This window comes from Austrofundulus limnaeus, unplaced genomic scaffold (assembly GCF_001266775.1).
Source record: "Austrofundulus limnaeus strain Quisiro unplaced genomic scaffold, Austrofundulus_limnaeus-1.0 Scaffold95, whole genome shotgun sequence".
Classification (NCBI taxonomy): Eukaryota; Metazoa; Chordata; class Actinopteri; order Cyprinodontiformes; family Rivulidae; genus Austrofundulus; species Austrofundulus limnaeus.
The window spans coordinates 284,159-294,204 of record NW_013952497.1 but is presented as its reverse complement, the minus strand read 5'-3'; the positions used below and the strand labels follow the sequence as shown (position 1 = coordinate 294,204).

General features: G+C 39.7%; 1 long non-coding RNA gene across 2 annotated transcripts in view; it reads left to right on the top strand.

Moving 5' to 3' along the window:
• The first annotated feature begins 5,064 nt into the window (after positions 1 to 5,064).
• The window catches only part of LOC106520621 (uncharacterized), a 10,167-nt gene continuing 5,185 nt past the window's right edge, over positions 5,065 to 10,046 (top strand). Inside the window, exons 1-2 of one of the 2 annotated variants that reach the window (XR_001310570.1) lie at positions 5,065 to 5,085; positions 9,253 to 9,288. This is a non-coding gene — a long non-coding RNA (uncharacterized LOC106520621). Of the gene's footprint in view, positions 5,086 to 9,252; positions 9,289 to 10,046 lie in introns of those variants that run through there. The other variant, XR_001310571.1, reaches the window with a different exon arrangement.

Sequence of the window (10,046 nt, the reverse complement as noted above, 5' to 3'; positions counted from 1 at the left end):
GTGGGGACCGAAGTGAACCAGGTCCCCACGGGTCCAAATGCATGTTACAGGTGTGGGGTTAGGTTTAGGACCAATGTCAGGTCCCCACGGGTCCAAATGCATGTTACAGGTGTGGGGTTTAGGACCAAAGTTTAAATTAGTTTTAGGGTCAGGTAAGTTTCTGTGAGGTTAATTTTAGGGTAAATGGTCAGGGTTATGATATAAAGGCTAAAAACATGAATGGAAGTCAATGGAAGGTCCCCACGGGGTCAAGAAACAAACATGTGTGTGTGTGGGGGGGTGTTTCTGGTGACATTTGGGGGCAATTTTAAGACAAAATGCCTACCTTTGGGGACAACTGGTGCATTTGGGGACCTAAGCCGAGTCCCCATTTGGATTAAATGCCATTGGTGGGTTGGGGGTTGGGTTTAGGACCAAGGTGTGAATTGAGTTTAGGTTAGTTTTAGGGTCAGCTAGGTACCTGTGAGGTTAGCCTTAGGGTTTGTAGCCAGGGTTAGGCTGTAGAAATGTAATGGAAGTCAATGGAATGTCCCCAAATGTGTACGTGTGCAAACGTGTGGGTGTGGGTGTGGGTGTGTGTGTGTTGTGGGTCAGCAGGTCTTTGGTTTTGTCCCCAAAGGCTGACATTCATCAATGTCTGGGTTACTGGGACGTGTCTATAGTTACACTCTGCTCTCTCACAGAAAATTCTAGTTGGTTGGCTGCAAAAAAAATACAAAAAAATAAAAAAAAAATAATAAAAAAGTCAACAAATCAATAATTATTGATGCTTTACTTTTTTCTGAATCAAGATATCACATTTGTCAGAGGAAAAYAAATACTTTCAGGACCAAGTTTTAATTCAGTTTAATTAAATGAAAAATATGTTTTAAACATAAATTGAATGTGTTTACTTTCTAGTAGCAGAAACAGATGATCACTGTAGAGCTTAAGGTCTTGTCCAAACAAAAACACAGTTTAACCAAAACCATCTTTTTATTTGTTGATTCTAAAAAAAAAGGTTCTTGGAGACGTTACGTAAGGTTGACGTTATCAACTTCACATTAATGCAGAAAATGACCCAAACACTRTAATAACTATGCCAGACCTGTGTATGCTGCTGTAACACTGCCACAAAATATACCAAAAACAGGAAACAAGATGTGCACAAAGTTTGTATCAATGAGGTTTATTGAACAGAGGCGTCATGCACGCTACAGAAGATTGATCGCTGTGGTRTGAGCGTGACGTCATACTGGAAAGAGGGGCTGTCAATGTAAACAATATATCTTAGCTAGAGTTCTGTGTATAAATATTAGCTTTCATTGGTTAGCTTCTGCCTTTCAGAAACATCATTCATTGCAGAAGTGTGTACCTTAGCAACATGTTTTTGCCCGATTTGATGATATTTACTGACAAGCATTTTTATCAAATCTTTATAATGGAAAAGCAAACTGAGTTTCACTGATGTGTTAATTTTAACGTCACGGCTACCACATCCAGCTTCACCAGTTTGTCCTCACCCTGAACAATACGGCCACTCTGTCTGTCCAAGAAAAGACACGATAGCGCCTCTAGCCAATATACTAGTTTACACTCACTGGTTTGCACGAGGGGTGCAAATTGTAAACAAAACAAGATATAAGTTGTAGGTTATAAAGTGGAGGTGGGGACATTTGGCTGTTCAAATAAAAACACAAGGATAATATTTCAACCTTTTGCCCCATTTTCAAAACACTCTAATATGGTTCGGGACTCTAATAAAGTTTTCCTATATTAAAAAAAAACTTTTGTGTATTTACAAAAGCCATTCCTCAGCAGCAGTATTAGAACATTATGCTATCTGTCCAAGGGCTCAACAACTTTTTTTGTAAACAATATTTATATACTTATATATACACACACACACATTGTGCACAAAAACATTTTCTTGAAGAAGTTTACAAACCAAAATGTTCTCTCTCTTTTTTCATCTGAACACATTTACATTTCTCCAGTTCATTTGATTCAACACAAGACAATATTTTATTTGTGCTTTACACACACACACACACACACACACACACACACACACACACACACACACACACACACACACACACACACACAAAGCTAAAAATTCACATTTTTCACACATTTTTAAAGAATAGAAGCAAAACGATGTCATTGTTTTTACAGTGAGTTTTCTGAAAATGACCATTCAAGCTTTGTAGTTGTTTCGACATGCTGATAACATTTTTAAGCTGATAACATGTTGTACAGTTTAAGGCATGTGTCCTTTTTATGGATTAAAGGTAGTAAGGAGTTAGTATGTGTGAACAGCTGTTGGCAGTTTTTATAGTTTAAAATTATTAGAGCAGCTTCTAATCATTGCAATGATTCATATTCTCTTGTTACTGTTTAAACACGATGTTTGTGGATATTTTGCCAATTAAAAAAACATTTCATCCAAGGCCGATTTAGTCATGTTGTATGAACTTAAATTTTACTAGGCTAGAGGCTCAGTTGACCTGTCCATAGTTTAAGGTCATGTCTGTGTTTTTTACTGACGTGTCGTGAGCAAAGCAAATTTAACCAAAAAGTAAGATTTGTGGTCAGGTTTGGTTTTTACTTTGTTTGCTTAATCTCAGATTTGAACAGAAGCGACAAAAACACAGCCCTGGAGTGAAAAAGCAGAGAGGAATGTGAGTTGAAGGGAGTGGAGGAGAAAAAAGAAGAGYTTTAAGAAAAAGAAGACAAATAATGGATGGACTTTCTTGTTTCAAATCTGAATTTGCAAAAAGAAAACCTGACCAAAAAAAAAAAAAAATGGACAGGAGAGGAACAAAACCAAACAAACAAGCAAACAAACAGCCTGGAAGAAATCCAGGAAAAAATGTTCGCCTGAAGTTTGTCTTCCGGCTTTAAAAAAAGATGACAATGTGCTCTGCAGAGGGGAGATAACAGACACTGAGAGAGAGGAGGTAGGTGAGGGGAGGTGGACATGAGCCAACATGTCGCTTGGGGGCAGAAAGCTGTGGCTTTGGAGAGGAGAGGAGGAATTTTAATGACCCAGAAACTGGCCCAGCAGGTCTGGATGGGGTGGAATGTCACAGAGACACCTCCCTCGTCCTCCTCTAATAATCTCCAGCCTCGCACTGAAGAAAAAAGTCCCCCTCCTTCTCATTATCAGCTACCTCCCACACTATCTCACACCGCTCTTCTTTATAGAAAACGATCCTTTTATTAAGGCTTGTTGCCTTTTATGGGGCTCTGCTCCATCCTGTTCTCTTTCTTCTACTGGCTGATTCCTTTAGGTTTCTGTTTACAAGCACCCATGTGTTTCCTTTCCCTTTCCTTGCTCACCATGACTTGAACCTGTGTGCATGGCTGACTGTCACACTGCCTCAAAGAGCAGTGACTCGACTGTTTTCCTTTCTCAGTCAGGCCCTACGTTACGCCTCAGTAATCTGCCTCCCTTGTTCTAATCAGTAAATGACAGACTGTCCTGTTGTAATGTTGCTGGCAGAGATGACTGCGGGGTAGTGGAACACGTGCTTGGCCGGTGAGTGTGTGTGTGTGTATGTGTGTTTGTGAGTTTGGGGATGTGGTGAGCTGATCCTAGAGAGCCATTTTGGTTTCATTTTCTGACTGTGTTTTGGTTTTGAGATTCAGCTGTAGCAGATGACTCACTCAAAAATGACTTCAAATATGCCACTACAATTAAATACTAATGCCTACAACATTTAAAGTTCCTCTTTGCAAGAAAATGTTGTTGTTCTGTTGTTATGCTGGTTTTAAATATGTTTGCAAAAACCTATATCCAGTTTTTTGAATTAGTCGGGTTAGTGGTGGGTAACGAGTGACATTCACTCAACTACATTCACTTGAGTAACTTTTTTAAACGTACTTTTAGGAGTAGTTTTACTACACCATACTTATTCTTTATTGGAGTAATATTATAATGAGATACTGCTACTCGTACTTGAGTAAAATGTCTGAATACTCTACATTCTGTAAGTAACTTCACTGAATGAGAATGTTTTAAAGACACAGTGTGTAGGATTTTGTCAATACTTTTAGCTGAAATTGAGATAATCACTAATGACAATAATAAAAAAACATGTCTAATCATTGCAGACGATGACTTTGTTTTATTATTTTTACCTTATAAAAAGCTGTTTATGTCTCCAAGGTTGCGGGTCGCCACTTCAGGCAGCCGCCATCTTGCACCGCCATCTTGTCTACGAAGGCTCATGAAGGACAAACCGCGGTGGTGGCATCAAAAACGGTTTTAGTTGTAATACTACGAATGTAAAGTTTGTTGTCTGTCATTGTAGCTGGGATAATTTTACTTATTAAAGCTCATAATCTTACCACTTGAATCATCACTAGCCCTGAAGCTGCTGGTAGACATCGTGGTTGGAATTATCAAAGGTTTTTGACACCTGAGAGACACCGTAGCAACTCCTTTGTGTTTGGAAGCTGGGGGTGGGGGGGACCAGGGAGGATGAGTCAACCATTCAACCACTAGATGTCGCTGAAAACAACAAATCCTACACACTGTGCCTTTAAACAGAAATGCACCAAAGATACACACCTACAGTTTGTGTTGAAGTGAGATCTCTTGTTTCTACGCAAGCTTTGTTATTCTAATGATATTTTCTGTTTAAACCTGCTGAGACTTTTGCAGTACAGTGAATGTATGGTGAACAGTAGATTTAGTCACTGGAAGTATTTACAGTACTTCCAGTTGACATGGGTCATTTCTTGGATGGCTAATTTTTACTTTTACTTGAGTAAAAATATGTTGAAGTGTTGMTACTCCATACTTGAGTACAACTTTTGGATACTCTGCCCACATCTACCAAAGTGTGTCTCAGATCAACTCGTTTTGAGGCTRTTTCTTTAAATCAAAATGAGGCACTTCAAACCCCTCTCCCATCCAGACCAGTCCATTCTAGTTTGATAGAGGGGTTTACCACTATATAGCTGCGCAGAAAGGTTTTTATTTACAAATGAATTAAAATATGTCAACAAGGGAAGACTTGTCCGTCCAGCCTTACACGTTGGAGCCAGAGTCTGACCCAGAGACGGAGGAGAATGAAGACAACAAAATTGTAGTTGGTAAGTCCAGACTTTATTTGACAGTTCTGTCACAAATACTGTGACATAATTGTTAAAAAGAAACATCATAGAAAATAGAGAAAACTGAACGAGTTGAAAAGTTTAACTCAAACCGAATGCAAAGATATCTTTTGCTCTCCTAGAGACTTCAAATGCACAACAAAATGCAGTTAATGGCTAAAAAATGTGGATTTTGCATGATGTGTCCACTTTAAGTTATGTTTCTGCTGATTCTGTTGACGGGAACACAGACTCATTCAGTGCATTCATTTCTGTACAGACCACTTGACATGGCTGAAGTCAGTCAGAAAGGAAAACATGACTAAACTATTTTCCTAAAATTAATGGCAACGTTTGCTCTGCTAAGTCTTTTTTTCCCCTGAAAAATAGTTTCACTGTGCAGTCACTACCTTATCAGCATGTATTGATAGTCATCAGCTAAAAGGTTTTTTAAATCCAAATTTAAAGAGTATCAATGCAGCTTTACTGCTCAAAATTCCAACTTCAGTTTGCAACAATACAAGCAGACAAAGTACAAACATTTTTATGCATAAATTATGTAAAAAGTGTAAAAAGAATAGATGAGACACAAAAATATCACTTCCAGTTCTGAAGAAAACATTTTGAGCTTTAAAAAGATGTTTATTTTTTTCATATTGATGATTAAGGTGTCCTCAAATTTAAAAATGTCAGAATTTGTGACTGGATGCTCACCCCTTTGTGCATTTGTTTAACTGCACAAAGAGCCAAATGACTGAAATTAAGTCAAGTTAATCCTCCTGCTGCTTTCGAGTCAAAATGACCCACAAGGCCTCGATTTTAAAAATGAGGACGGGACAACAGGAGGATTAAACTTACTGGCCATATTTGTTTACTTATACAGACTACAGCCTAATGTAGGTCAGTCATGTGGCTCAAGCTTCCATGTGGTTTTCCTCTGATTCAGCCGAGTACTTTGTTTACATTCAGTGTAGACCTGCATTTCCAAATTGTATTCGATGTATTTGGAAAATTACTAGAGTAAACTCTTTTACTGCACTATTTCACATAGTTCAGGTTGCCTTTTTTATGGTGGATTTCATAGTTTGAGTATGTTTACCATGAATAAATCTTTGCTTCTTAGTTTGTTTATTCTTATTACCAGGTCAGATTAAGATTTGGAAAACTCCAATTTTTTACTCAGTGYGATTTGTAGCAATGGCCAAAACATAATTGTGCTTCTTGAACTTTACTAAAAACTTCTCTTGCAGCTTTCTTAATTTTGTTACAGCAGTTATTAAGCACATCAAACACTTCATCAGCTCCAGATAGATTTGATGTGATCCACCTCTCCAGGAAATGTGCCAGGCTTTGAAATGCCAAAGGTTTTCACATCAAACAGCATCCAGCTAAAGCCAGACAAGAAGCCTTTGTGGAGGGGATTATAAACAGGAACAAACTGGACGTTGCTTTCTTAGAATTTTGTTTTAAGAATGAAACTCTCCCTGAAGTCGAATAATGATTAGCATGATTGCTGCAATGGTGGAGAAGCATTAGACTCTTTTTCTCGAGGTACACCGTCAGGGTTTGGTTCMCCATACTGGCAGTACGTTGAACCCCTTCAGGGTGGGAGTTGGACACCCCCCCCCCCAGGGCTGATCGTTGTCACCAATTCTGTTCAGAACTTTTATGGACACACAGTCCAGTTGGGTGGCCTCAGGATTTTGTCTCTTCTATTTGCAGATAGGGCTGTCACAAACGACTATTTTTATAATTGATTAATCACAGATCATACATTAATTGAATATAAAACATAGAGCTTTTCGCGTCAGAATGCAGCTGCTATTATATAACCATGGTTAGATTTTAGCTATATGCTAACTAAAAATAATTGCTGTGGAAGGCAAGTTCTGCTCTGCAGATATTGCACAGGTTTCTCTTTCATTTTCTTAAAATGATCCCACAYTTTTGAGCTCCGTTGCTGGGTAGCCATGATACCAGAGCCTGTCTGTATAATGTCTTGTGACGTCCACGGCCTACCCCAGTTACCACTACTGTGCATGTGTGTCAAGGACAGAAAGGCAGATGTGGCAGTGGAAGGTGTCAAAGCAGTTTGGAGAAAAACAAAGTAAAGAACAAAAAAAACAATTAATCGATTATTAAATTAGTCATCAATTATTTTAAGAATCGATTAGTTGTCAACTAATCGACTAATTGTGGCAGTCCTATTTGCAGATCATGTGGTCCTGTTGGCGTCTCAAGATGTGATCTCCAGCTCTCAATAGAGTGGTTTGCAGCTGAGTGTGATATTCCGGTTATAGTTGCACTTTTGAGTGTCATGCAGGGCTCTGCTGATGGCGGGTAGTCCCGAGCAAGCGGTGTAGACATTTATACCGGACACTTATGTTGGTGCAGAATTCTACAACAGGACATGTGGCAGTGCAACTCAAAACTTGTGAAATGTTGTAAAAAGGAGAATAAACACTTGGCGAGCAAACAAACTATTTGAAAGGAGAGCTGCATGTGGAGTTACAAAAATATGGAAGTGCACAACCAGGCGTCACGACACAGCGGCCTGCGCACCCTTRCGCCGTGCTCAACGTCTCACCTATAAACCTAGCTTGAAGCAGCTGGGATGAGGATCAGCATCTCCCTTAGAGATAGGGTGAGAAGTTCAGTTATCCGGGACAGACTCAAGAGTAGAGATGCTGCTCCTCTGCATCGAGAGGAGCCAGTTGAGTTGGTTCTGGCATCTGGTAGGGATGCCATCTGGACGCCTTCCTTAGCAGGTTTTCCAGGCATGTCCAATTCAGAGGAGACCGCAGGGAAGTCCCAGAGCACATTGGAATCCTTCCAGAAGAGCTGGATGGAAATATATATATATATATATATATATATAGTGAAAAGTGACATTTGGGCCTCCCTGCTAAAGCTGCAGCCCCGCTTGACCCGACTTGAGAACAAGCGAAAGAAAATGGATGGATAGATTTTTCTAACCATGTCATGTAATCTTTGGTTGTCTTTCTCTGTCAGCGTCCATCCATTATTTTAGGTGACAGAGACACAAAGACATCAGAGAGAGGTAAAGAGAGAGAAGCTGAGAAACTCAATATAGGAGAGAGAGAGGCGGTGAATGTCAAGAGTTCACCTGGATCGCCTGAAGGAGTGGTAGAGGATGACACTGCAATGTTTCCTGCCTGTTTGAAAAAATGTTTGTCAGGGCAGTCAGACAAACACCATGTAAAATTACAGCAATGTTGACAGGAAATTGACTTGTTTCCAGGAAGGATTACTTACTTGTTGACTATGTATTTCTGTATCATATGCTTTGCTCTGTGCATTATTCTGTGTATGTTCTAGTGTACATGGCAACCACAGCAAGTCATGCAATTTAAAGATAAAACAAAAGGTGAAAGCTTTATGCATGTACCTGTTTTTGAGATGAACGACAGACTCACAGCAAGTCAGATCCTTGTTTTTTTTTTTTTTATGTTCTGCTCAGGAAGCCTGTACACAACAGTCAGCTTTGTTCTGCGACATGGTTTGACACAGAGTCAAACGCCTCCATTCCTCCCAAGAGGACAAGGTAGTACAGAAGAGGAGGGAAGGAGGACTAGAACATGGCACAGAAGAAAAAAAAGCAGTGTCAGCTGTGCTTTTATGACATAAMGTCTGGAAAGTGGGTGCAGCAGGGCGGTCCAAGGCAAACATGTTGTCCTGAGTCTTTAGTTCATGACCTTCTGAGGATAAACACACTCCCTGCTGAAATGTCCCTGAGTAGCACGCTGATCCCAACCTGTTCTCTGGATCTGCAACTTATTTTTGTAAAAGGAAACAAAACAAGTGTGACTCCAAGACTGGCCCATCGGTATCTAATTATTTTTTCTAATAACTACAAAAGAAAAGTGTTTCCAATTTGTCCCTCGAGAAGAAACATATGGGAACACTACCTTCTGCACGTTGTCAGACCTCAGTGAGGATCCACCTCAGGGTCAGCGTCCTGTCTGATCTGGTGGGCTGCATTTTGAGCTTTTCTGTCGTTAATATGGTGCTGCACAACTAAAGAGGTTCAGTAGAGATTGTTTGTCACAGTTAGTTTATGAGAACAAATTAAATATTATTTGATTGGGTTTGACATTCAGATAATCAATGATGGCAAATCTTCCATTTGTTTTTGTTTTTTTTCAGGGATTTCCATAATCTGTCAGAGTGTCTCCAGTAAAGGTGGGTAATCATACAACTGCCTGTGTGTATTTGTTTCTTTTACTACAATATTGCATGGAACTGGACAAATTTTACTGAAACTCTCAAAAAGCAGATGTACATCTACAGTACAAACGAGTCAAGAAAATTCAAGATGGCCGCCACAGTCAACTTAGCAAACAGGCTGCAACTCAAAATATCTTCAGAGCTCCACAAAATCATCTGACAGTCTAAGAAGAAATTCAGGATGAGTGATCTAATTAATTTTCCATTGCTCCCAGCTACCTTAGTGAAAGAAGATGACACACTGGCGGAATGATAAACAAGGTGACATAAGTGATATGGGACAAATCCCTAAAGGAGATATAATAGCATCCACATGGAACAGAAAAAAAATAGGCAGAGGTGAAACATGAGAGTGGAAAAACCAACATTCGGACAGTGCTGGTTGCTGGAGAAGCAGTAGGAGGTGATAGTATGGAAAGTGTGCTGCCTGCTGCTGTCTGTGAGCAAAGATTAAGTCATAGAGACTGCAGGACTCACAGGAGAGCTCTAACCCATATGGACCACAGCTGCCGCTTCTACGGGACAAGTTCCTGTGTTTTTGTGCAGACGCAAGAGTGCATGCATCAGTGTTTGTGGGAGATAAAGCCACCATGTGAAAAACCTTGAAGCATTCTTGAGAAAAGTTTATCCCAACAAAACKTCCAAAAATAAATCCTCTAAAGTGCAAATAAAAAAGGGGACATAGATCCCATTCTGCTTAGTTGAAAAATATC